Here is a 14,445-nt window from a genome sequence, read left to right on the forward strand (position 1 = left end):
TTTGTCCTGGTTTATTTTAATCAAGTTGTGCTGTGACTGAACACTAAAAATGCTAAATTAATTACAAAATTACAAAAAATAAATGTCTGTAATTACTGTTTCTGAACTTTATTGCTCTGCTATTTGCACATTATTGATTCTGCATCAGGCATACAGCATTCGAAAATTCATTGTGTTGACTGATGCAAACTTCGAGCATGGCTCAGTGTCATTCTGCGTCACTGAGCTCCACTTATCATCTTGCTACCACTGTATAATCTTAAACTTAGAATGAGACCACAATAATCTGCTGTAGGCTACATGTGGTTTTAAATTTACACCAGAAATAGCACTCAAGTTGTCTGTTCCAGCTGCTCATCTCATTTTACTAGTGATGTCATTCACCTTGTACCTTCTAGCTCTGAAAATGAGTTTTCTAATTGATGTTAAATATCATAAAGTTTCAAAAAGTACCTTTCCATTAGATCTATATGAGTACAACATACAATAATAGCTTCAGCTCAACTTCAGTTTGAGCTTACACTTACACTCTTACAATAAATATGCTACAAAGGGGTTTTCTTCAGCTATATGCTATAGAAGAACAGTTATACAAATACAAAAACAGCTATTTTTGTATTTAAAAATGTGTGGGAAGAACTTTTTTTTCAAGGGTAAAAAGAAGTGATTATAAAGGTTCTTTACTTTCTTCTTTTTTTATAACAAAAATGGTTCTACTAAGACATTGCTCAACAGTGGTTCTCCTATGGTATCCCTCAAAGAATCCTTTGTAGTGTCTTTATTTTTAATAATGTAGAATGTCCATGGCCCTCACTGCAGTGCTTCCTCTGTGGTATTTGCTTCTACTGAGTAGATAAAGTTAAAGGCCAGAAGAAACACCTCATTCATTCAGTCGGTCTCATTCAGTAGTGAGTCTCCCCAAATGAAAAAGCAACAACTTTTGCTACTGGAAAGCTGAGAAGGCTGTGAAGGCCTGTGAAGCTGACAAACCTTGACATGGACACACACCCTCCAAAGCCTTGCCCTCGCTGCTGAGATTCCTCCAGTCAAACTTCCCTCTGCCGCCTGCTGAGCGGCCTTGAACAGTCTGCCTCTCTATGTCGCCACTGAAAGTGCACCCCCTCCCTTCACTCGTTTTCTTCCCTCTCTTCTCACACCCTTCCCCTTTCCATGCTCTTGGAGAGGACAGCGATGACAGAGGTGCCAGGGCAGGTCATGACCATCCGCCAAAATCATTCCCACCAAGCCCCCGTCCTGTCTCCCACCCTCCCCACTTCTGTCCTCCTTTCCTCTGGGTATGGTTCACAGGGTCCAAATTCCAGGCCATCAGCAGGCCTGTTCTAAGTGGTGTGGGGTTACTGGTGCTTCATGTTGAGGATGGGCCCACTATGAGACCTTTTCCTGTCCCACTCCTGCCCCGGTGAGTGGATTCCCGAAAAGAAACATCTTCCTCTTTTCTTCAGACCTTTGCTTTGTCTCATTTGAATGCATAAGGCATTATTGCTGTATGTCTAACTTTGTGTATATTGGTGTATGCGTTTAGGCGGTATTTCTCTTGCTTAAAATTAGTTTCTAGATGTTCAGAAGATGATCAAATAAGATCTTGCCATTTAATCATTCTTATGCGTAACATTTACCCAAGGAAAAGTAAAGGTTAGGCAGCCTTAGTAACTCTGTTCCCAGATGACTGAAAGTTGAGCTTCATATAAAATCTCTTCATAAATAAAAAAAGATTTTAAAATGATGGTTACATAGAATGTCTCTTTCACCCCAGAAATCAGCTGGTTAATGAATCTGTCCAAAAAAATGGACAAGATTACAGACAACATCCAAATTAAAAAACACATCTGAGGATTTAGATGAGCAGTTTACACAATGCTAATTCATTTAGGATCAACCTCAGTCCCATTTTATATTAAGTGTATATATATTATACAATCATTTGCATTTTTACTTTTTTCAAAGTTTGCCCCCTTGGCCTTGTCTTCAACCACTTCAACAACTTTGAAACTTCTCCACCTCAGTAAAATGATAAAAAGTGATCAATTCATAAAAAAACAGACCATAATGTATTATTTATGTTCACATCTATCCAACTTTTATATTTGTGAACAATATATTACCACCCCCAACAATGTCATTACTGCAACAGACGTATTTGTTAAGTAACACTTGTCATTCATGTTGTAACCATGGAAACAAAAACTGACAGAGTCAGACAAGGGAGATGAGTGACATTTTGATATCTGAGAAAGTGATTCATTTAATGATGTACTCCTCCTCAGCATGGAGTAGATTTATTCAGCGTCATTACCAATTATACCATTACAGCAATATTTTACAGAACACACATTAAAAGGTTCACATTATTTCTATGTATTTAAAATGCATCTCATGTCAGCTGTTATATAGTGTTAGGAAATCCATGACCTAGGGTCTTTTTTCCTTAAACAAGTGAAAACTGTCATTACTACAACACGTCATTACCAACACAAAACTTGTTGTGATGGTAAAGACACCTGGTGTTGGCAAATGAATATAAAATAAAATCTTGACTTTAAAACACTGTCTTAACATAATAAAAAAATGGTTAAATTGGCTACAAATAGCCCCTAATTGAAGTATCACTCATTAAGTTGCACCTTAACTTTCATTACTACTTATCTGCATTGGCCTCATAGCACCGTTGCAAACTTACTAAAGCAGACTATGGCAACCAAACATGTCTTGGCTGATCGACTAGATTTGAAGTGAGTGAAAATTGTGCACATTTGATTTCTGTTACTTGTGTTTCTCTGGAGTGCAGGTCTGGGCTCCTTTCACATCTGAGAGTCTGCTCCCCAGAGAGTGAAGCGACGAAGAGAGAGCTGGTGATAAACGTATGAGTAAGTGTTGAGAGACATGGGAGCATGCTGTATCCTGGAGACAGAAGGCAGGAAGCAGCTTGTGGGAGATGACTCAGGCGCTATTCCCTCCGCTCCGGCTCCGAAATGGTGCCTGCCAGCCAGCCAACGGCAGAGCTCATCCGCTAATCTCCAATCATCGCGTCAGCTCCGTCATATCGATTTCTGGGGAAAGTCCCGCGCTTTCTTAGGATTCTTTTGTCAATTCCGGAGCTTGTTACTAAGCAACAAGGCAGCCCAAGGCACCATGTAAATTCTCTACTACCCCTGTCAAGATGCCAGAAATGACAATTGGAATAATTTGATCATTTATTCAAATTGATAGCAGGTTTGATTTGGACCATCAGCCGTTGGCTGGATGGATTACAGCAAGTGATAAACAGGATCCTCTTGATCAGAAGACTCTTGATGTCTCTAGCTCGGTAAAAATAGTGCGAGGAAAGAGCGTTAATGAAATGTCCAATTAAAGGTCTAATATGTCATGACATATAACCGTTTCAACCTACAGTTGCTCAAGGGAATTAGTTTAACATTTAATTGTGCGATTTCAATTAAAATGTCAAGGAAGATGCATAACTTGAACTCTGTCCAAGCTGCCGTGTCATAATCCTATTTTGATGAATAATTCATACATCAGTCTCGGGTCTAATCACAGTTGGACAGGGTATTCTTATATCAGATATTTCATTGATAATTATGTCCTCCCTCATTTCTCTCCTTCTAATGGGGATCCGTCCAGCATGTGACTGCGCAATAAAGAGTTCAGACCTAAATAAACCAGAGTGAATAGTTTTGGGCTGCAAATGGCCACGATTCAATTCTGGGCCACCTGCTTGCTCCACTTGGGAGCTATTTACCATAATTGAGCCAAATGTTTTAAATTGGACACACATGATAGCATTCAAAAGCATATTTTGGACCCAGGGTTTCCGAATGAATTTATTTCGGGCAGAATTTGCCCTTTCTTTAGCCCACGATCTGGTGGGAGATAGAAGCATTCCAGTATTCTAATGCCCGCTGCCAACTGCATACTGACAACTGTGTTAAACACCTGGAATGCTGTCTGCTGCTTGTTTGTGGGTAATTTCACTCAATGTAAAAAAAATAATAATTAAAGCAAGCTGATGATTATAGTTTTTTTGTTTGTTTTTTTTAGTTAACTCAACTTAGTTTAGTTCTTCTAACTCATTTTTTTTTTTTTACATTTCAGTCATAATTATGTTGTACGTTCATTTGTAGGTTTTTCAGTTTGTGTTCCCCTGCCCTGTAATCTAGCTGTTGTTTATTTCCATCTGCAGGTTAAAACTTTTTTATGTAAGGGGAGGCTTTCCTATTTTTGGATTTCTGGCCATGGAAGGCTGTGTTGTTGATGAGATTCAAACTGCTGCCTTCTGACAAGCAGACACTACCCTAGAGCTGGGAAGCAATGTTCATACATCTGTGTCCAAGAAAGATTGGAAAGATTTACTCAGAATGTTTTTATGTATTGTAATTTCACAGCCCTTCACAGAGTGGCACAACAGTCTAACTGCCTATTGTGAAAAGCCTCCCAGTCTAGGCATGTCGTGTGATGGGGAGTTCTAACCTGCAGATGTGAATATACCCAATAGAATAAACACAAACCGATTGAGGGGGAGGAACACAAATTAAACACTTTACATTACTTTAATTTTTTAAGCCATTTCAGCTGTAGCTCATTTACTAATGGTTTTGAATGGGTTAAGCTTAAAAGGTAATGTTGACCCAACTGAGATGCAAAACTAAAAAAGCTAAGTTAGAAGAACATTTGACTAAAATGTTACCTTAAAAAACACTCTTTAATCATTACATCGTTTAATCGTTAACTCTTTAATCGTTAAATCATGCTTTGTAGTTATCCTGACTTATTTATTACAGTGTTGATAATTGTTCTGAGGAATGGAAAAGCAGTTTTCCAAAGCTCAAAATCATCAAGTACTTCTAACATATCACTGCTTCTCAATGAAAACCATGTATATCCACTTTGTTCATTTTTAGTTTTCTTCATGGTTTGAACCCTGTAGCTCTGTACACTGTGTAAATAATTCTGGATGAATGGACCAATAGAAATGCTCTAAATTACTTTTGTAAAGTTAAGAACATTTTGCCCTTTCCTTTAAAGTCACAATTTTGGAGATACATGTTTTTCATTGAACAGCCACGATATGTATAGTCGTAGATCCAAAATGTTTGCAACATAAACTGATGCTCAGTCTGGCCTTCAGTCACTCATCACTCCCTAAAGTTTTTATGACTTTGCGCCAGCGTTTGTGCGTACAAACATCTTCCTGCTTATTTGCATCTGTGTATACATAAACCCTTCTGGTGCCAATAAAATACTTTCCTAAGCTGTTTAGGAAAAAAGAGGGCGAGTCTAGACAACTGACAAATCATCTCGGAAATGTTAATGAGAGGAGCAGAGACAAAAGACAAAACACAGGCTGCCCATACAAATTACAGTAATAAGCATTTCTGCATTAAGGCTGCATAATATCCTCCGCTGCATGGCTTATCACGAAGAGACGCACCAGAAACGTCTATCTGGAGTGATTCGGAATTAATGTCCCATTACTCTTAAGCATCATCATTTTTGGCTTTCATATCGAAATGGCGGCAAATTACACAGTAATTAGATATTTCGAGGGGGAAGAATAGCCTGGGGCGATGGGGCAAAATTGCATCTTGGCTCAATGGGAAGTGCAGTGATGTTGCAGGGAGAAGACACCAGCCATCAATCCTTGGCTAGGAATTGTGTGTGGGGTGTGTGAGTGTGTGTGTGCGCGTGTGTTTGAGGGTGACCTCACAAGAACATCAAGCGTAGTTTATGGTCTCCATGTTGCAGTTTTATGGAGTCAAACTGAGTTTGGGCTTTGAGTCTTCACTGGACTGATCACAGTCAGCGTTACAGTCGTTAGTCATATTGACAGCAAGGAGGACAAATATTCATTAAGGAGAAAGCTCTAGTAAAACTAGGGGAAAGTTGGTGTGTTTGTTATGCTATGTTATGTTATTCATATCCAAAAGTATGTGTTTAATTGCTAGGAGGGTAATAATTCACAACAGTGCCAATCTTCGTTTAATAGGAGACAATACAATACAGTAAAAGTGATTCATCCATTAAACCTAAAAAAATGACTTCATCTGATGACAAGACTTGGCTTTGCCAAAATAAAAAATAAATAAATAATATATATAAATTATATATATAATAGTGTTTAATTCACATGGGTATTTATAGGAGTTAAATAAACTACTTAAATTGCTTGTTACAACATTAAAAATTTGATTTAGGATAATTGGACAAACCACTCCTTCCTTTACATTTTTTGTATATTTCTCAATACATCAAAAAGAGTATTTCAAAATATGCCATATGTTAACATGTTTATTAGAAAATCTAACCATTTAAACTGTATTTCATTATAATACCAATACACTTAGTATTATAAGGAGGAGTGGAAGTACCACTTGTACAGAATAATGTGTCAAGGCTCAAACCAAGTTATGGATATTGTGAATTTGATTTGATGAGGAGTGTCCATTTCCTCTTTCCTCTTGCTTGTTTTCGAGAAAAGGATGATCCTCATTGTGAGCTTTCATGGCTTATGATACCTAATACAGTGAATATGTATATAATACTATATAATCTCTCTCTCTCTCTCTCTCTCTCTCTATATATATATATATATATATATATAATGTTAGTAAAATGAGTTATTTATTTGCTCTAGTCTGTTAAATGTATTGTTTGACTTGATACTTGTGTGTATTGAATTAATACAATATATGCTGTATAATTACACAGTAAATTACATTGAATTTGATTTACATTCTATATAAACAGCTCTGAGCCTAGACTTCTGTCAGTTTGTTTTAATGTCAGTATTTGACAAAAATGTTAATGATGTTTTTTTTTTCTTTCATCAAATGGCTGTAAACCTTTTTAATCTTTGATATTTTGTTTAAGTTATTTTGAAGCATTTTTACACTGTAAAACATGGCTGCACTCATTAAAAAATATATTTAAAAAATAATACTTAAGTTAACATAACTTGGGATCAGAACATTTGGAATCACTTGAGCTGATTAAGCCAAACTACCTCAAATATGATGACTTGATACAAACTTAATTATGTTGTGGGAGATATTTTTGGCATATTTTGAGTGAAAGTGATTTTATTCAGTTGAGCTATATTGACTGCAGTGAATGGAGTTGTTTCAATGAAATATGGCGACTTAAGAGTGTCTTATATTTGGAAAGTGCAAAAGCTACACCTTACCTATTTAGCTCCTGGCCATATTTATTTGCATATTGGGCATGTCTTCCTCCCTCACTTGCCATCGGTGTGCAGTCACTCCCCCCAGGCTATCTTTGTCTAAATGTTCACTTATAATCTATGTTGTGTTGTACTTGCCTGGCTTCAGTGTTGAAGGTTGAAAGAGCAAGTTACAACTTTCTCTGAGTGGCTTTTTGTTAGCTGAAGGCTAAAGTGCCTCCCAAAATGGAATTATGCTATCTGCATTAGTGAAAATGACAGTTATCAGCATGCCAGTAAATCATATGATATTAACTGGCAATAGCTCACAGTTTTAAGTGGAAATAACTACATTTATATCCCATGTCTTCCAATCTGAACCCTGACTCCAGTTTCCAGTACTGGATTTTTTTCTTACTGGAAGATAAGGGACAAGTTAATGTAATTGATTGGCCACATACTAGGAGCCATACCTATCAGGGGGTACAGTACAGATTAAATGCAGAACTTAAAATTTTGATTTGAAGTTGTAATTGTAAATTTGAATAATGTGAGGAAAAATAGAATTAGTATAATTAATTTACTTTACTTAACATGTGCATTGTTTGTATTCAGTTCAGGGTATTTAAGCTTGAATGATTTGTATTTTAAAATTTATAGTTTAAAATAGCAATTGGTTAACTCAACTCCTCAGATTTTACAGTGTATTGGTCCATTCATCATGCAATTTTGACATATAGTAAAAAACACCTTCCATATTCAAACTACGTCAAAGTAAAACAAATTATTTTCGCAGGACAGCATTATAGCAATATCAAATATCTGTCAAAATATATCTTCATAAAATATCCACAGTTATACTAATAATAACAGTAATAAAACATCTACAGCTTAGACACAAATAACAAATGCGGCATCAATTAAATGTGTAGAATCCACAATTTCAGAAGAATTTCTCTTTTAATAAGCTGCGAGTGAGAAATAATTCATTTTAAATTACATCATGCTTGTATTTCAACTCATAAACTGTTATTAATGAATAAACTGATAATTATACATAGTTTGTTCAAGGCATGTGGAATATACTATTAATAACACTGAGACTGACCTTGATTTAAAATCAGTTTTAATAGTCAAAGTTACTGCAATTTCCATTAAGCCAGAACCAGAGGGTTCTAATAAAAAGCACCCCTCTCAGGCCTTCAGAATTAACATGAACTGTAATAACACACAAGTAAAAGAAACGTCATTCTGGAAAAAAAAAAAAAAAAAGAACAGCAGTGAGCTTCTTCACACAAATGTTCAACTTTGGCACATGACATAGCATGCAGCTCTGGTGATGGTGAGGAGCATCTGCAGAGTCATGGACTGATAGGGATCTCATTTCCCAGCAACCCCTGGGGGCCCACCCACACATCTGAGGACCTGCCCACCCTGCATTCATCTCAGCCACCAGCCGCGCCTGGCCTCATCTCAGTCAGGTTCAAGGCACATGTGCCAGAGCCGCCAGCCAGGCCATGTGGCAGAGAGCCGCCGAGCAACTGATAACTGACAACGAAATGAGGGAGTGAGGGTGCGAGAGGGAGAGAGAGAGAGAGAGAGAGAGAGAGAGAGAGAGAGAAAGAGAAAGAGTAATGGAAACAGTTACATCTCTCTTCACTGTTTACATCATGCATTCAGACCTCATGTTCCTTTAAGCCCTTAAAGAAAGAAGCAGGCAAAAACCATGATGTCATTCAGTTCGATTCTGATCCTCACTCTCAGCCCACTGAAACAAGCACTACTGCTCTGAGCAACATGATCTTGCATAGAAACGTCTATATGTACGCTGACTGCTCCAGTCCTACAATGCAACCTATTTGGCTGTTTTTTTTTTTTTTTCACCCGTCCACTGGTAGCGCTGTTGAGCAAAATATAAGAAGGTTTCTGGCCTTGTACCAAAAAGCAGAAACCACCTCAACTCCAGCCAAAAGTCTTCAGAATTTGCCCACCTTTCTTTGAGTCTCCTCCCATATTATGATATGCTGATCTCATGGTCTCATGGAACTCTTTTCAGGGTTAAATGCCAAGTAGGACCAGAAAAATGACACTTTCCTCACTTCATCCATGACTACCCATTCCTTTCTCTGTCTCTACGTTGCTTTCTTCTTTCAGGAATAGTTCAATTCTATGGTATTTCTATAAGCTTTATACAACGAATGCTGTCACAAAGCAGCTTTACAGAGATCCAGGTCCGGGCCTCTTTTGAGCAAGCCAGTGGCGACAGTGGCGAGGACGAACTCTGTCAGTTTGAGAGAAAGAAACCTTGAGGAGAACCCGGACTCAAAAGAGGAACCCATCCTCCTCTGGTCGCCGTCGGACAATAACAATAAAAAGCAAAACAACATTAAAACAAACTGAACTGAATCTGAAAGAGAAAAAATGATAAATGGGTCATCAAGCCGTCAAAGATAAAATCATGATTCAAATGTGAAAGTCTATGCAAGCAAACAGTCACATGTACAGTTATGCAGAGAGGTGAAGATGAATCAGTGCCAGGACCCTAAGCAGGACAGCGGGCAGCAGGAACTGGGCATCTCAGAACATGGGAAAAAGAAAGAGAGAAAGAGAACAGAAAGGAGGGAAAAAACACAAGGGCTTAGGAATAGTGTCTAGTCCAGGTTACATTACATCTGTGGGACGGGGAAAGTATGTGAAACATTTTTTTTGTTTTTTGATGAAGTTGAAGACAACCTTACCCAAGGCAAATCTAATTATAATTGCTAATAGTCTCGCTGTACCCCCCTCTTAAAAGATCCCTGAAATTAGTTGCCATAGTTTTCACTCCATTATTTATTCTTTCTTTTGTGTTGACACCCTCCAATGTCTAAGATCTTGGGGATGATTAAATTAAAGACATTAATAAGGAGAATGAGTCCCATCAGTAGTAATCTTGAGCACCCACACTATGTGACTAAAAATAGATTTAATAACGTGGGGCAGTGGGGAAAAAGGGAGAGAGAGAAAGAGAGAGAGAGAGAGAGAGAGAGAGAGAGAGAGAGAGAGAGAGTAGAATGAAGTGCTGAAGTGCTTACTGAGCATTCCAGAGGAGCTGTGCATACTCACATCAAAATACATACATGCAAAAATAGAGGGTGGGGCATATGTGTATGTGTGTGTGTGTGTGTGTGTGTGTGTGTGTGTGTGTGTGTGTAAGGGGGGGGGTCTTTAATGAGAACTTCAAACCAGCCCCAGAAATCCTCCCTCTTTCCTGCTTCATTAAGTCGGGGGAGCTCAGAAATCCACCATGCAAATGATATTATGCTCATACAGCATGGCCTGCCTGACCAGTGAATGCGAAAGTGGCCTGCCTGGCCAGTGGTTCACGCCAGTCTCTTAAAAATAACAGTTCCCCAAAGGTTCTTGTGACAGACATACAGTATTAATTAATAGTATGTTTACTGTGTGTAGCGGTACACTCTAAATAGTGTATTCACTCTGGTATTTTTCATTTACACATAGATTTCTTTATCCCTTTAGACCTCAAAGCAGCCACTAGCATCTGCTCTGCATTTCACTGTAACACCCGTGGACCACTGTAATTTACTGAGGCTAATTCTTGACGAAAAACATAACAATTACCGTAAGCAATGCAATTTTTTTGTTTTTAGAAAAAAAAAAAATCCTGTTTTGAACTCTGATTTTACAGTGAATGCCCAAGCAGGGGGAAGCGTACAGCAAAAAAGAGTGTTCATGCTCCTTATTGGATAAAGAGACTGATGAGTGGATATCTGCTCACCTGGACAGCAGTGGTGATCTGGAAGTGGTTTGTTTCTGTAATGCTATGTGTTCATGATATTTTAGCTTTAGTTTCAGTGAACGCATGGCCGAGTTCCAATATATCTCTGTAAAAGAAATAACTTCAGTAGGCGAGCGTAAATCTCATTCAGTATCAATATCTTGGAGCGTTATTTCAGTGTTTGATACCAGTTCGTATCAACAGAGGCAGTTCATGGCCAATACACATCAAATTAACTGGATTGCTAGGCTGTTATCTCTGTGCTTTCCACTTTCCAGATAGTCTCTCAGTCCCTCAGTGCACTGACCAATCAAGTGAGTGAGAATGCGCTCAGACTTTTTCATACAGCATGTTGTTTAGCAGTGAAAACAAAAGCCAAAACATTTTTTCCCTCTTTTCTTTTATTGTTTGATATTTCTTGCCAAATTGTTGTATTTTAAAGTATTGAGAAGACCTACAAAATTGTGGCTAGTGTGACTAGTGTTATGGTCACAGTGACGATTACAGTATGTTAGTATTTTATAAGGAATGGACCAAAATCAGTGGTCCAAACATACATACACAGAATATATCGTGTTACATTAACATGCATTAAAGTTAAACATTGTCTCCTATAAAGTTGCCAATCTGGGCGCTCAGAGTGGGTCAGTGGTCTAATGCACTTTTACCATGGCCTGGGGGTAGTGAGTATAAATCCCGAGCCATGCTGCTTTGCCATCAGTGAACGGAGTCTGAGAAAGCACAATTGGTTGTGCTGTCTTCGGGTGGGAAGATGGCGCTCATTCCCCTCATCGCTCTTAACGCAATGTTGCCGATGCACTGGGGCTGGGGTCCCTGTGCATTCCTTTGAGTAAGTCGGTTTAAATAAAATGGCTTTGCGCTTATCAGAGGACCTGTCTTTTTAGTCCCCTAGTATCTGGAGCATTGCTAGTGCTAGGGGAAGTTACGAAGGTGGGCCAATTTTACTGTAGTATTATAGAATTATCATATTGCAATGTAATGTACAGCATGTTACAGTTTAACCCTCTCAAAAACTGATTGATTTGAAAGAAGCAGGTGAGTCTTCCAGTTCATATGTGTCCTTTTTACTCACCATAGTCAGACACCAATCAACCTGAGGATGATGATAACTTGCTAATGGCTTTCAGCTTAAGGTTTCCGGTTAAAACTCACACTTGTAAAAATTTCTTTCGGCAACTCGTTCATCAATCTTTGCACACAGGCTACTGTGTATTCTCTGTAAGTCACCGAACTGTAACGTCTGTACCGTGGCAGTTTAGGATGAATACACGTACCCTTACTTGGAGTACATGTTGCCTTCTAATCAGGTCACCATATGAGCAGTGTTTTGGTTCATATTTGGTTCCATATTTGGATCACCAGCCCCAGCTATGTGGTCACTTTGTTACTTGCCGATCACTCGATTACTTATTCAGACGTGAAGCATTTTCATCATTAAGGCCAGGTGTACACTGCGGTGTGATGCTACAAATGACTTGTCAAGGCCTACCTTAAAATGACCAGATCCAGCACATCTGCTTGTTTCTTTCCCTGAGAACATGGCATGATTCTTGAGAACATCCTTAATTAGCTCAAGGTTTATGCCTAAACCGGCATCAATTCCTCTGTCGATTAGCTCTCGTGAAATATTACTGTAGCCTTGAGCTCAAGCATGGAGAAAACACCAGTTAATTAATTAATCAACAAACACACTCTCACCTCCTGTCTGCACCAAGTTAATTTGATGACAAGATTCACCTGGACATCATTATGATGAATAATTTCCAGTGCTTTCCTGTGCCGAGCCGTTAGGAGAAATCCATTACTGAGGAATACATGCAGAAAGCTCTCATTTATGAAGACTCGGGGGTTTCTTCAACCTGACAGTGGCCAACAATTCATCAACGCATTCCTGCTCTACACTTTGAAATGCTTGATCGACCCAGTAGTATGTCTTTATGCGTGCGCATATATGTCTGCAGTAATGACTGGAAATGACTGGAAATTCCCTGGAACATAAGAATCTGTTATGCTTGATCCGATTTCCAACACACCTCTTGATTTGAGTAATTGTGGTTTGTTGTTTTGCAGGGAAGCCTTCAAAAGAAGAATGCAGGGGAAATGGGGTCAAATCCAGAAATGTCTCCATTCTTGGGTGCAGAGTTGGCATTATGCAGGCTTACATCAGCCTGGGTGTTTGTTTTGAAGAACCACAAGGCCTAATGAATGGAAATGAATGTATGCTTGTGGAACCAAAATAGCACATAATTACACAATTACCCTCTAATGGCAAAGGTATGCAACACTTACACCTACAAACATCAAGGTTTCCCAAAAAAAGTAAGCCTTTGATATTACTCTGTAAACAAATTACTGGTATGAAAATGTTAGCGTCATTCTAGTGTACGTACAGAGTAGTGGTATGCTTGTGCATGCCGTACTGAATAAATGATAAGAACAGCACACATGGGAAATTACCCCGTGCAATGTTTGATGTCTTGACTTTTTAATTCGGTCCCCCTGCCTAACCCTGTGCCTTATCGTCTTAGTGACAGAGTGATGTGTTTGGTGTCAGTCTTGCGTACATGGTCCAGCAAGATGGTGGAATTCACTATGTGACATCACAACAAAATTGTACTTATGCTACTGAAAGACCACATCCGCTAAAACGTATGCTTGGCTATGTTTATCTAGCTATGCACCCATGCAGCTGCAAATTTAGCTGTTTGAACAGCTTTAGTGTTTGAACAGTCAAGATTATTCAGCAATTTTGATTAAGCAATTGATTAAACGATTAAGCAAAGTTACGTTAATAAAGACAACGGAATGCGGCGTACCCAATAAATAAATAAATAAATAAATAATCTCCAATGCAGCATTGTGGGAAAGGTAGTTAACCGGCTAAATTACCAGATTAAACGTTCATGTGTTGGCTCGTCATAAGCATTGAGCAAATGTACTGCATGTGTAAACTCAAGTGATTTACATCACTTACGGCACAGAGCGAGAAGCTACTAGCTAGCATATTAGCTAAAGCTAGCTGCCGAATAAACTTGAGGATACGCAACTATGAGCTAGTATAAGTGGGGAAAAAAGTATTGTTTGCCCTTACTGATCAAAGAAATCCACCGCCAACGGATGCAATACTGCTTGGTGCGCAATATCACTTCTTGTTGATATAACCCAGGGCCTATCAACATACAAATGAATATGGTTTAGTGGGTAAGCTCTTGTAGTAGCTTGTTTACATTTTAGATGCGATAAGGAACTCACAACGAACGTTATGGCTGTAAAGTGTACTAAATGAAGAGTCATTCCCAGTCATTAAGTGTTGTGTAGTAATTTCTGTTCAGATTCAAACTGTCTTTTTCAGGTTGTTAAAAAGTTCTGTTATGTTCAGAAGGACTAGTTTGGGTTTGTACATTGATTAAATGAACTCCAACCCATTAGACGAGCCAACCAGATTTAGTCCAGAAAACAAGGTCCCTAT

The sequence above is a fragment of the Salminus brasiliensis genome, chromosome 10 (genome assembly GCF_030463535.1).
Source record: "Salminus brasiliensis chromosome 10, fSalBra1.hap2, whole genome shotgun sequence".
NCBI lineage: Eukaryota > Metazoa > Chordata > Actinopteri > Characiformes > Bryconidae > Salminus > Salminus brasiliensis.